The following is a 15,583-nucleotide window of genomic DNA, read 5'->3' as shown; positions in this document are numbered from 1 at the left end:
TTTTTTTAAGGTGTTTTGGTGGACCGAAACGGTCCCCAAAAATTCTCCAGCGGTTTCCCAAATTTTAGACTTGCAACTTTTTGGTATTTAAATGAAATACTAGGGAAAAGCCAGTGTTTAACATAAGGATTGTTTATTAGTTTAAAAAGTGCAAGTTTTGTTCCACAAGTGGGTCTTAAAAAAAATCTCTGGTGGGTCACTGGTAGGCCATCCCTGATCTAGTCTAAAGACTAGCGGTTAATGGCTGGATAATTAATTGTCAAGTTTGATCACCTGCACGGACATTAATTGTTACATCTTTTTATTTGACGTTGTTATTTTTATTTGCAGATGAAATTATTATTTGTCAAATATAGAAGTTTTTATAGTCCATATACATGTAACCTTCGGGAGACATGCTATTCTACTTAGTTTAGTAAACTGAAAAAGTTGGCTTGAAAGCACAACAAAAATTCAAATACACTTACCATGTTAAATTGAGTTGAAGATGTTTCCTATAATTTCTTACAAAACGATGACCATCCTGCAAAGACTCTATATCACAAGATGTGTATTTTGCTCTCCTGTCTGTAGTTTCAACCTTCATTGTTTTTTCCAGATTTAATCTTGTCTGCTTTGGGCAACTTTACATCAGTAATTCCCAACCTTGGGTTAAGGGCATGTCGTTGTATTATTTGTAAATGAAATACTGAAAAGAAAAAAACTTGAATTATATAAAATTAAGTTTAGAAATATAAAAACCACCAATTAACAATTGTGTTTATTGCAGATGCCTTAATGCACCAATAGTCTGTGTGTCATTACCATTGTGTTGGTCTTCAATCAATTACAGCAGGAAAAAACATCTGTAATAACATATACACATAATTAAATTTGTGTAACACAATTTCCCTTACTTAGTGGCACTAGGTATACAAATTCACTTATTAAATAATAGTTTCATTAGTATAATATTAATATTCACATCAGAAAAAATAATAATGAATAGCTAAACAAATTGATTTTGGCCCCTTTTTTTTATTATTGTATCACGGTTTCATTGTGTCTAATAATACTATTAACGGAGATAGGAAGTCTAATAATAATCATTCCAAAATTAAGCCTATTTTTGCAACTCTGCCAGAACTCTAAACCTGGCATTGGATTTTTTACTATGTGTATAGCACTTAAAAGTTTTTGTAGTTTCAGAAGCATGAAACGTGATCATGACTGATTTACGCAATATTAACTTTTCGAAGTACTAACATTTTTTTGCATGGTTTTGCTTTATACTACATAACAGAAATTTTGGAAAACCTATCAAGGTCAAAATAAAAACATTTCCACCACACTAAAATTAAAAAAACAATCTTCACAAAAATTCTACTTTTCAGGCAAAATTATGCTATAAAGATGTGACACCCTAACCTCACACTATTAATTATTAAATCACTAAATGTTTTAACCTTTTAATGAGCTGTAACCCCTTCCATGGACTCTCAACAAATTTTGGCCCACATGTTAAGGTTTCAAAAAATAATGTCACAATAGAGGAAACCTCAACTGAAGTTTGACCTGATTATGTGAAGTAAACTAAGAAAATGTGACAAAATAGAAACAATGGCTAAATCAACAAATTATATTTAGCCTAGCACTACCGGTCTAACTTTGCAGAAACTCGATGGTAGAATATTCAGGTAACTAAATTCACGTTGATTTAAATAATCTAATTTGTCAAACTGGAAACTATTGGAAGGCTTAAAAGAAAAACAAAATTCCTCTGCTTTTGTGTAACCTTAATTTAAAGAAAAAACAGTATATTCAATGATAATGATGTTACAACTAAATTTTTATCAATTTAATTATCCTAGAGCTACTTAAGTAATTTGTTTGATTGAATACATATGATGTGTACTCTAAAAAAAGAGAAATCTAAATTTAAGAGAAATTATGCACAGGAGAAAATAAAAACAACGACAAAATCAACAAATTATTCAGCCTAGTACTTCCTGTCTAATGTTTGGTTGCTCCTAGAATTCATGGAGAATGGTGAAGTAATTAAATGAAAACAAATTGAAACTGATTTAATTATCCTAGTGCTACTTAAGTAATTATAAGTTTGATTGGGGGAAGACATATCTAAAGTCATTTTTGATACTTACAACAAACATTTGATGTGTACTCTAAAACAGAAGTGTAAATTGCAGAAAAATTATGAATAGGAGAAAATAGAAACAACGACAAAATCAATAAATTATTAGCTAGCCTAGTACTTCCTGCCTAATGTTTGGTTGCTCCTAAAATGCATGGTGAAGTAATTAAATGAAAACAAATTGAAACTGATTTAATTATCCTAGTGCTACTTAAGTAATTATAAGTTTGATTGGGGGAAGACATATCTAAAGTCATTTTTGATACTTACAGCAAACATTTGATGTGTACTCTCAAAAACGAAGTGTAAATTGAAGAAAAATTATGAATAGGAGAAAATAGAAACAACAACAAAATCAACAAATTATTCAGCCTAGTACTTCCGGTCTAATGTTTGGTTGCCCCTAGAATTCATGGAGAATGGTGAAGTAATTAAATAAAAACAAATTGAAACTGATTTAATTATCCTAGTGCTACCTAAGTAATTATAAGTTTGATTGGGGGAAGACATATCTAAAGTCATTTTTGATACTTACAACAAACATTTGATGTGTACTCTAAAACAGAAGTGTAAATTGAAGAAAAATTATGAATAGGAGAAAATAGAAACAACGACAAAATCAATAAATTATTAGCTAGCCTAGTACTTCCTGTCTAATGTTTGGTTGCTCCTAGAATTCATGGAGAATGGTGAAGTAATTAAATGAAAACAAATTGAAACTGATTTAATTATCCTAGTGCTACTTAAGTAATTATAAGTTTGATTGGGGGAAGACATATCTAAAGTCATTTTTGATACTTACAACAAACATTTGATGTGTACTCTAAAAAAAGAAGTGTAAACTGAAGAAAAATTATGAATAGGAGAAAATAGAAACAACGACAAAATCAACAAATTAATTATTAGCTAGCTTAGTACTTCCTGTCTAATGTTTGGTTGCTCCTAAAATGCATGGTGAAGTAATTAAATGAAAACAAATTGAAACTGGTTTAATTATCCTAGTGATACTTAAGTAATTTGTTTGATTGGGAGAAGACATATCTAAAGTCATTTTTGATATTTGCAACCAACATGTGACTCTAATATAGTAGTGTTAATTTAAGAAAAATTATGAACAGGAGGAAATAGAAACAACGACAAAATCAACAAATTATTAGATAGCCTAGTATTTCCTGTTTAATATTTGGTTGCTCATAGAATTTGTGGAGAATGGTGAAGTAATTAAATGAAAACAAATTCACACTCATTTATATTTGCAACCAATATGTGATTGAACTCTAAAAAGAGAAATCTAAATTGAAGAAAAATTATAAACAGGAGGAAATAGAAACAACGACAAAATCAACAATTTATTTAGCCTAGTATTACCTGTCTAATATTTGGTTGCCTATAGAAGTCATGGTGGAAGTGAAAACAAATTTAAACCAATTTATCCTAATGCTACGGAAGTAATTATTAGGAAAATAATCTGGGTATTACCAATTTACCAATGAAGAATATTAAAAACTAAAATAAATAAAAATCCACTAAATTTACCTTTTTACTACCTAAAGTGATTGTAGATATTCTGAAGGAATTACAATGTGTTCAATAATAGGAACATCTGATTTATGTTTCCTAAAAAAGAAATGTCTACTTAAGAGAAATCATGAGCAACCAGGACAAAATAGAAACAACCTCAATTTATTTAGCCTAATGATGCCTAATATTTTGTTGCTAATATAATTCATGTGGTAAATGGTAGTTTGAACAAATCCATACCGATTTGATTTAGCCTAGTGCTACCTAAGTAAAAACACATCATATTGGAGAATAATGAGGACATAAAATGAAAACCAAATCAGTGATTTTAACCTTTAAACTACCTTATTTCATATTAGATATCCTAAAGATATCAGACTATTTTTGATTTCTAAGAATTTTACAACTTAACTTTACAATAAACATCTTGTGTGTATACCACCCAAAAAGAAAATAACAATTTAAAAGAAATTAAAAAGCAAGCGGGTCAAAATACAGTAAACAAACAAAATCCTACTTCTAACGGTCTAATATTATGTTGCAGATTTTATGTGGAGAATGTTAAAGTCATTAAATAAATACAATTAACACTGATTTATTTATCCTACTCTTAAGGACAATCTAAGAATTCAAGTGATTTTAGATGTTAAGATATCACAGCATAGATAAAATCATAGACTTGGTCTTGTTTTAGGTTATTTGGTAGATGACTTGATTAGGAATTGGGTTATGGCTTGTTTAAATTCCTAACCAAAAGTTATTTCACTTTGTTATGTATTAAACTCGGTTCGAAAAATGTTTCAGGCCAAAGTCTTACATGCCACAAAAGACCAATTTTAGACCTATATAAATGTGTTTATTTTTTAGTTTTAGTTTTTTTTAAATATTAACATAATCTGCTTGACTTTAACTGCTATTTGGTGCATTATATAAATAAAATTATTTCAAATGCATATTTAGCCATACTACAACAATTTCAAATGTTCCTTAATGTGGGTTGCCGTGCCTTGGTAAAAAAGTTAATTTTACCGGGGTTTTACACAATAACATTTTGTATTCAAACTTGTTTGTGGTAAAAAATGCTTTTGAGATATTAAATCTTACCCTGACATGACAATCAAAAACATTATTTACTAAAAAATGGAATAATTTGTTCGGTTTAAGAATTTTACTAAAAATAATAGAAACACCTATAGGTGGTTGCAGTTTGAATTTTTCCTAGCATAACAAAAAAGTTTAAGAACCACTGAATATTTGGTCCTTTGTGTAGCCATGCTGCTAATGGGTAAATATTAAACTACTAGGAATGTTCAAAGTAGATTTCTAGATTTAAAGAATATCAAGTCCTAGTATGTTTTTAATTACATATCTTCCTACTTTAAGTGGATACATAACACTCAAAAGGCACACTTAATCATAACACTCAAAAAACAAAACAAAAACATGGTTTTGCCAATATAATGAGTTCAATGGCACACTTAACAACTTTTCACAAATTCATTTTGTTGAAACACCTTATTGTACTGAATCAATTAAAACCGGCTTGATTATTTATGATTTAAACTGTGCTTATATCAGGTTAGGCTATATCGATCTATCGGTCAATGGTTTTTTTGCCTGAGCGAACTGCACTTGTATTGGGGAGAGTGGGCAAGTGCAAAATAATAATTCTGTCAATTCAATTAGATTAAAAGAAAAGTTTGATAAGTTTAATAAAGGCGTGGGTTTGGATATAATACAATCAAAACAATATTTTAATTTGCTAGGATGGTGGTTAGCCTTTTGTTCCAGTATATTAGTTTTTATATAGTTGTTCACCAGACCCTACTCCATCCTTTTTATCTTTACACTAGAAAATAGCATTTGTACTTAGCTTTGTTTTTTTCATGCTTGGGGTTTTCTCTTTCCATGAAGCCTTTGAGAAAGAATATTCTGCGTAGACCAAAAGACTTTTTTAAAATATTTAATAAACTAGACGGGGGTGCGGTTGTTGTATATTTTGTCAGGGGGTATATTTTCGGGGCTTAGTGTTTATTTTTATTTTGTTTTAATTTTTTTTTTTAAATTGATTTTATTTTTTTTTATTTTTTTTATTTTTATTTTTTCATATTCATTTCTTAATTTTTATTTTTTATGTTTTATTTTATACCTTTTATTTTTAATATTTTGTATTGTGTATTTTATATTATATATTTCATATTTTGTTTTTCATTTTCCTTAACTTGTTTCTGCAAGCAAAAACAGATATGGGCCGAAAACTTCCCCACTTAACCTCTGGCTTTGATGCGAAAGGGGTTCAAATATGGCGTAGTATTTGGGGAATGATCGAAACATATATTTGATAAATAGAATTTACGTAGATAATGTGTATGGCCATTTTATTACATTTTGGCCAGCTTACGTGTTTGAAAAGCAAATATTATCATTCTCCTAAAGACTTAAAATGGTTTAACGCCTATGGTTTGCAATACTTTTGCAAAGTTTTACTAGGTAAATTTTTACCATAGCTTGGTCCGAGCAATCACTGTTAAAACAGACTTTAAACTGTAGTTTCAAACAATATGAAACACACTATTATGTGCCTAATACGCAAACTATTAAATCGAAAGTTTTGCTAGTTGTTTAGGCCTGATGTTGGTATGTTGGTTGGAGCAACATGCACAACAGGTGCTAACAGAGAGGCGTACACTGCCTTAAGATTTCGCATTTAAATTTGCGGCGGTAAATGCACCCTATTGACACTTGATTATTAGGCGAAGCTTATCGCGAAGTAATTGGTCGCCCGAAAAAATTCTGACGCGCATTTAAAGCAAGCATTATAAATGAGTCGCCGATATTCTGCTTTAAACATTCCTACTCACAATGCTTCCCTGCGTTAATTGAAAGTTTATTCACGGCCTTACCTCTTTGTGTATTACCACGACAGTACAATGAAATACGATTTGGAGAATATTTGATAAAATCGTATTTGGAGAATATTTGCTATTTGAACCTGTTTTGTATGTTACTCCAATCCAACATATCAACACACAATTTTAAGCTGTGTAGGCCTGGTGTTGATATGTTGGATTGGAGTTGCCACCAAATCTCGCATTTAAATTTGCGGCGGTAAAATATATTGTTTCTTAAGAGCATTAAGTAATTTTACTAAAGAGAAGCCTCTTTTTAAAATGCAAGTCGTACGCGCCCAGTGTTGGACGAGCCACTTCGCACAATGAAAGTCTCACGCGCGGGACAATAAAGCGCAGCAGGCGGCAAGTCGCTTCGTTACTTCACAAGCTGGACAAAGCAAGCGAATATGAATGAATTCTGTATGAAAGTTTTTCTGCTGCTAGATGGCAGTCGTTAGCTACAGAGAGCTAAAACGCTATATTTCAGGTTTTTGCCCCCCAAGCAAAGGCCCCTGAGGATGCAGCCTCATAAACTTCTACAAAGCACCTACATACCACTCTGCATAAAAATATTGCTAAATTGTGAGAAAAAAATATGGGCAAGCTCTGTATACCAATACACAATTGTTTTTTGTTGTTTTGGCAAAAAACCTAAAATAAATTTAGGCATACCAACCTATTTTTGGCTAAAAAATGTTAATTGGTGTCTGTTTTTTTCTAGAACGCTATTTAAAAGTTCATGATATTCAAAAACACCAGTTCATGAATTTAACAACCCTAAATTCATTGCACATTTTGCATTTCTTACTGACATTTCTAGTCAGTTAATCACCGTAAACAATAAACTCCAATATAGAGGACAACTAATCCACATTCTTTTTAGTCATTTTAAATCATTTAAAGAAAAATTAAAACTTAAAGCAACACAGCCTAAAAAACCCTTCACATACATTCTTATGACAAAGCAACAATATTGCAGACTACATGCCCAGCTTTGTGGACTGCATGCATCAAAAAAATTCGATCACAAGAGTATAAGATTACATTTTAACCCAACCGTTTTCTGTTAAGCTTCACATGCCCCGAGTTTCAATTGGAAATGATTAATTTACAGTGTAACAAGTTTGTTAAAAGCATATTCAGCAAAATATCACTAATTGATTTTTAGCAGGAGTGCCCTCACAAGCAGCATAGTAAACAATGGTAATCTGCTCACTGACAATCCAGTTCCGAAATTTTACCTTTTTTTTAATTATAAAGAGGGTTACCAGAATGCCCAGTTTGGTGCAAAGAATAGGAAAACGCTTTTATTTATCTTTATAGCAATTGTGGCATGCGAAAACACTTGTAAATTGGCCTGCAGTAGTTAAAAGGTTAGGCAGGCCTGCCTAAGAAATGCATTTTCGGAAAGTGGAATGTTTTACAGCGGAGTAGTATTTAAAGCTTCTAATTGCCTTTGTTAGTGATGATGCAAAAAATGACTACATTTTCACAAAAAGAGTTTGCATTGGCATCAAGTGTATAGGAGCTGCTGGGATACTTGCGTGAAAAATTGTTTATGTATGTATACTTGCACTGCTTTAATATCTAGGTGAAAAGTTGTTAATATTTGTGTATGTTCATGGCTTAGCTCAGTGGTTCTTAACTAGGGTTCGAGTTAACCTATATAAATGCAAGTTTATAATTTGATTATGCCCAGTTTCAGCTGCTAGGAGGAATAAACGAATACTGAACAAACATTTGGGGTTCGATGAATGCTTGCAGAATAACATAGGGGTTTAACAGGTTACCAAAACCACAAGCCTAGAGAGTTGGTTTAAAAATTATTACTTTTGCAATGTAAAAAAATTTTGCTTAAAACAATTTTCTATGAAAAATACTTGGAAGGTAATATACAACATATCCAAATATTTTGTTTTTTACCTGCAATAAGGGGGGTTGAGGGAGAGGAGGTGAACACAATATCAAATGTTTTAATCATATCAACCCTGTCCCTATCTATAAAATGTAATAAAATAATTAGCACCAGATTAGAATCTATCATTTTCATCCGAGAGTTTATTGTTAACATTATTTGCTTAAATACAGAATTCATTTATATATTCGCTTGCATAGAGACTGGCATCATGCTGTGCTTTTATCTCCCAACATCTTAATGCTCTTACAATGTAACAGGTTTTACCGCCACAAAATTAATTGCGATCTTGGTGGTAATGTAGACTCTCCATTCCTAATAAACATAACCTAAATGTTGTGTTGGTAAACTGAAGGACCTGTGAAATACTAACTGTTGATTTCTGCAACAATCGTTGTAATCGCAATACGGTGGTAAACATGTAACACTTCAAATGGCTTTTTAACGTTAATGGATGGAGAGAATGTATAATAGCAGGGTTGTTCCTAAGCAAAAATTTACACTCGTCAGGCGGGCTCGCCGCTATAAATCAGCACTCGCCCGGACGAAATAGCACTCGCCAAATTTGTTGGCATGCCGTCTGCAAATTTTTGTCCTAGTGCGGTCATTTCTTGGGTTATCGTTATTCTGTTTTGTGGATTTTATACGTAAACAGTAGTATTTATAAAAGTCTGGTTGTTTATTTCCAAGCACGGATGAACAAATTAATGACCCATAAAGCAGTTTAGCTTAAGACAATGTTTTAGCGAAATATTTTTAACAATCTTTAGTGCAAAAAATACCACTGACAATTTAGTAGCCACAGCCTGCCCATTTTCCATCTTTCTAAAAATCCTCGCGCACTCTTTTTTTCGTGTTCTGGTTTTTCTGAGCTTGAAGGACGTTAACGCAGGTTGTTTCACTCCACAAACAAAACGCCACATTACACCTAACACTATAGTTTGTAGTTACAAAAGTAGGCAATATTTTCAAATATCGTAGTTTTCAGTGGAGGTTTCGGTCCCTCAAAACATAAAAAAACACTGCTTACAAATATTATTATAAGTCATTTGCATTGAAACTTATTGTTAGCAAAAACTGTAGCAATTGCTCTTAATTTCGTAATACAAACAATTAAATAAACACAAAAAAGTAGAACTATTATCCTGGGTACATCACAAGTCCAATAAACTTTTCCAAAGGCGTCAACGACCGAGTTAAACACTTAAAAATTAACAATGTTTAAGTTAAACGATAAACCTTACAACAACTATTTGCCACTGCAGCAATGACGTCTTTGATTGTTTGCCGGTAAACGATTTATTTTTAAACGGGACAAAAAGTCTTTATTACGAGCTTCGAACGTCACTTCGATTAACCTTATTATTTGTGTAGTGTTGAATGTATTTGCGTCTTAGTTTTTAGGGAAATAACTGGCGCTAAGTAATATTTCGCTTAGTAGTGGTGCTTAACACAAGTCGTCCTACACCAACTAATTAAAATTTCTCGCCTAAGCCTGTCAATCGGCACTCGCCCGGAGCGATTTGCACTCGCATTGGCGAGCGGGCGAGTGCTTAAGGCCAACCATGAATAGAGTAAATAAAAACTCTACATCTCTGTAATAAGACACAGTGTATGTGCGTTATCTACATGAAATCTATTTTAGTGAATTTAATGTTACGGTAATAAATAAAGAGGCAAGGTCTTATTAAAAAGTTTTACCCATTGTATATCACAATAAAGGGGCTTTGGGCGAGATATGCTCCTGCTGCTGCTGTTTGTGTTCGTTGAACATTACACTTTTGCCAAAAACAACTTACTCTCCCAAATTCGCTCGCGTCCCTCCACAGTGCTTACACAATTGCCGTCTCCGACCACCCTTCCTACGACTACCTATTGATGCATCACATTTTTATTATTTTATTTTTGGGTGGCTGCTAGTTATACTTTGCATTCTTAGTTCAAGGGTTGTCAAGCAAATTTTTTTTTAAAGATTATTTTTCCAGCAGTTGTTTTGAGCTATATTTTAAAGGGTTGGGTTAGTGTGTGGTGGGTAAATAAAAATGAATATTATCCGGCTTGTGCTGGGAGATATTTTTTGGGGTACAAATTTCTTTGGGAGGAAAAAAAACGATTTTAAGACTGATTTATTTTACTTTGGATGTTGGGATATATTTTTTGGTGTCCCCTTCATTACTTAAAACTAGGGAACAAAAACCGTAAAAAAGTGTGGTGTCATCCTATAAGTTATTTAGCTCTATACCCCTGTCTAGCGGTAGCAATACCTCGTAAACAGGACTTGTTTCATGTATTTATGCTTAGTTTTTACTTCAAGACTGTTACTTTAATTGTATTGGTTAGCAAACAGCCCCTTCGTATCAGTAAACTCAAGGTAAAAAGGCCAGAAATTTTTGGTCTAGCTGTTTTTGGCGCTGGTCTGTACCACATTTTTCCGGGTTTTGAACTACATGTGATACAGGGTTACTTAAGTTAAACTTTATTCCAATATTCAGCAAGGTTATGAGCAGCATAATTGTTTAGTATTGGTGATGGCAGGGGCGGGCCAGATTCCTAAATCGATACATTAATCGCGCATTTATCCAATTATACAAGGAATAATACAAATTTGCAACTTTTAACTCAAAACAAGGAACCAAAATAACTAACAGTCACTATTATTTGACCTAGTAAGCAAGTAGTGGGATTGTGACATGTAAGACCGGAAACTGACTGTGGGTAGTTCAAAATCCCACCCACTTCCAAAACTGGCTAACCCAAATATTGTGCTTTGATTTCTTTCCTGTGGTAGGATTCCAGACAAGTGCCTAAAAATGTATTAGGATTCGATATTCAGAAATCAGGATTCGTTATTTTGATTCGAAATCTAAAGATGTTACTTCGAACATCTCTACCCCTAAACCAACAAAACAAAGTCCAATATATAATATTACAAGAATTAACCTGGTAAATAACCCTATTTATAATGACTTCATTACTTTTGACAAACTACTCTTAAAAAGGCCCGAAAATTACCCTCAGACAAAATATACTCACAATTCTAATACCGTCCAGTTTTCAACGTAGATGTAAGGTTATTTTTATCTTACTTAGGTTCAATTACAACACAAGTATCAGTAGTGAAATGTTTTATGGAGCATTTAACAAAACTCTAAACAGCAACAATTAAAAACGGCGCTGGTCTAGAATCCTACCACAACGAAACACCATTTGGGTTAGGGTGCGGGTTAGCGTTTGGGTTAAGGTGGGTCAAGTATTATTACTAAACAAAGAATATAATAATACTTGACCCACCCACACCCGAACGCTAACCCGCACCCTAACTCAAATTTTGTGCGTTGATTTTAGAACCGTGGTAGGATTCTAGACCAGCGCCTTAAAAACTTATTTAAAAAACTGCTATGAACTTAATTTATACTCTTGACTAATCAGTTAAAAACGAGAATATTAAAAGCACTATTTATATATTACTCTAGACGATTTAAACTGATACATTTATAATATTAAATATACAGAAAAATGTTCCACAACTTACGCCAAAAGAGCTCGTGAAAAAAGAAATTATTATCGAGTATTCTCCACTCGAGTCGCAACTTTTCAGCTAGGTGACGCACTAGTAATTACTTTTGTAAGTTATACAGGTAACAATTGTAACTATTTTTAAGTAAACTGTGTGGTCTTAGATTGGTATTTTACCAAATTAACCTCTTTGTTCTAGTCATTTTTTTTAGTTTGTTTTAGTCTTAATTATTTTACCTTAACTTGGTTGAGAACGTCAAATTTCTAAAATCGTCAAATAGCCCATGATATTTTAGGCTTAAGTAGAAAAGCAAAAAATATAGTTTGGTGCATGTCTTTGCCTCCTCCCGGTTCCGCTGCTGGTAAAAAAATTACGAAAGTGCGGTTGTTAGCCTATATATTTTGTCGGGGGTTATATTTTCAGGGCTTGGTGTTTATTTGATTTTATGTATTGGGGCGTTGCAAAATCGCGTTATACTTATCAGGGTTAATTTTAAATATTATTAATTTCACTTTGGTTGTGGACTGGTATATTCGTTTGCATGTTCTATACCCATTGAACACAAAACGTTTTCAATATATCTTCAAATTGTCTTAAACTCGCAGCTCGTCTTGGTCTTATTTTGGTCTACAGAAGGTCTCAAATCGTAACTGTAATAAACGTGTGTTGAAAGACGTTTAGTAAACGTATTTGAAAAAAACGCATTTAAGCAGCGACATAAACGTCTTAAAAACATCTTTTTGTCGTCTAAAACTCGTTCTCGTCTTACTCTTGTTGACGTCTTTAGCAAATCGTTAAGGTAAAACACGTTTAGAAAACGGTTTAGATAAGATGTATTTTTGAAGGCTTACTGTTTAACTCGTCTAAAACTCGTTGGCAATTCGTCTTGGTTTTATTTACCAGCTAAAACTAAACAGTAACTAGACGGGGTTGCGGTTGTTGTATATTTTGTTATGGGGTATTATTCAGGGCCTTTTCTTTTCATGGAGGATTCAATAATTGGGTCATTATAAATAGAGTTCTCTACCAGGTTAGTTTTTGTGGTATTACGTATTATACTTTGGTTTGTTCGTTTTACGCTTTACATTAAGTTGTACTTTCTCTTGACTTGTTTCTGCAAGCAAAGACAAATATGGGCCGAAAATTTCCTGCCTTCACTTCTGACGTAGATGCAAATATTTTTACAAAACAAAAATGCCTATTGATTTAACCCTTTCCCCTTAAACCTTTGATTGCCCCGAAACCAAAGATAAACGATGAACAAAAACTAACATTCTCCACCGGGAGTAAACATTTCATTAACAAAATAATATTTAATTTTGTTTTTCAAACGCCCTACAAAAAATGCTACCCCAACCCTTGGGCCAAAACCACAAAAAATCTACAACCTTCTTCATCATATTTTTTATCTAAATTCAAATTAACTTTTTTATTAATTTCCCACAAAAGCACCCGGATGTTGGGTTGTTTAGGCCTGAAAAACAAACAAGGGATTCGTAGTATCATTTTTATGGTTTACTAGCGGTTTGATTTAAATAACTATAGCATATTGGCGACCACTTAGTAAAGGAAGGTATATTGCTAGATATTACTGTCGCTAGGTAGGCGTAGAGAGCTTCAAATAACTTAACGTCATATTATTTTATAGCGAGAAAATAGGACCCGCTCATAATTTTAAACCTATAAACCAAATTTACATAATAAACATAAATTTTAAAGATGAAAGCCGAATATGTCAAGTTTTAAAGGTTAACTTTATGAGTACCAGATTATAGACCCTCAAAACTATTTGAGGCACAATTAACAAATCCATTTTTTAATAAGAACAATGAACATGGTACAATTAAAAAACAAAACAATTAAAAAAACATTTTCGCGCTTTGCGCAAAAACACTTAACTTAAGCTGCTTGTTTGCAATCTGTTTCGCTTGACAACAGCATGTTTCTTAAAAAATTGAAAACGTTATGACGTTTCCGGCCTTTTTATGCCCTTAAGCCATCATGTTGTTTAGCAGAGATTATGTAAAAAATATGGCAACCCTAGTAAATAGTATTGTTCGTCAGATTTCGCTCTGTTATCATTTTATCGTCTTTATTGTATAATTTAGATCAGCGGTTCTCAACCAGTTGGCCATGGCTCACTGGTGGGCCTTAAAAACATTTGAGGTTGGCCACATACCAATTTAAAAAAGCTAGATTTAGTTTCATTTGTGTCGCCATATTTAATTTTATAGGATTAATGGCTTGGGAAGAAATTAAAAAGTAATGTAAATTTATTGTTCAGCCGCAAGTATCTCAGGTTGAATATGCCCGGTTGAATAAATAATCTGTTTTCAAATATGTTCTGCTGTGTTTTGTTGTAAACCAATTTTACAGTTTTTTCTTTAAAAAAACTATTGGGCCACAATTTTTTTGCAGCGTAAATGGGCCACGAAAGAAAAAAGTTTGAGAACCACTGATTTAGATGATTGCTTTTACCATTGTAGTCAAAATATTTTGCGTAGCTTCGATAATTATATTTCCTTCTTAAAACTGTGAATTTCATTAAGACTGTTTCTTACCGTATTGCCGTACGCATTTGTTTATTCAGATAAAAATTTAGATTGCGCATAAATTCAAGTTGACGTTACATTCCGATGGACTGGTTATACTGCGAAATCTAAAGGCTTATTGAAACATATTAAACAGTTTTCATAGTTGCATATAACATCCGATGGCCAGGGAGACGTTTAGGTTTTTTTCTGTATTTGTTTGGCCTACCGGTACTGGCTTCTGGCGTTTTAAAGTAATATACAACGCTTTGACGTAATCTGTTTGGCTGTAATCAAAGTGACCCTTTATCACTTATTACCGCGAGACAGCCTCCAAAACTTTTTCCTTTTAACGTATTATGGGCTATCGAATTTATAGGCCAAACAGCTGTACACAATGTTGAAGTTGTACTGCACATTTATAATTGATCCTGTCTAATATTCGTCTTTTGACATAACTTATTACAAGCCTTTGCGTTTGAAATATTAATCCTGGTAATGGATATTGTAATGGTTCTTTGAAGGGTGTATTTTGGTTAAAAGTAAAAATATTTTGCTCTGTACACTTACAAAACATTAAGTGCATGTTCCACTTGTAAGATTGCGGCAAACTCGTTAGGTTCTTTTAAAACAAGAACACAGGCTTAACCCGTTAGATAGGTTCTGTTTTGTTAGGACTTGTTTATTACAGGGGCTGATATTCACCATGTTTTGTCAGAAAACCTGTTGGTGCTTAACGAAATTTCCAAGACCACAAAAAACTTTTAGCATTCGATTCAAAGACTGAGTTCGTTTTATAGTTGCCCATTATATTCTACCATTGCAAGCGAAAGTTTTTTTTGCAGATTTTGTGTAATTAATTTTTCCAGTTAAAATTCAAAATTTTGTTTCATCCTAATCCTTACGAATAATTATGTTATCATGGTATTGTAGCAATAAATAAACGTTGTTGTGTAATCGCAAGCGCGTAAAAGGTTCCGGTTCCGAATATTGTAAGCGTAACCTAATTCGGTTTGATTATTATGTTTCGCTTTCCATTACTTATTTCGTTCCCATGAGGTGCTTTGGAGGTCACTA

Source organism: Ascidiella aspersa, chromosome 8, assembly GCF_963924565.1.
Source record: "Ascidiella aspersa chromosome 8, kaAscAspe10.2, whole genome shotgun sequence".
In the NCBI taxonomy this organism is placed as follows: Eukaryota; Metazoa; Chordata; class Ascidiacea; order Phlebobranchia; family Ascidiidae; genus Ascidiella; species Ascidiella aspersa.
This window is presented reverse-complemented; position numbering follows the sequence as displayed.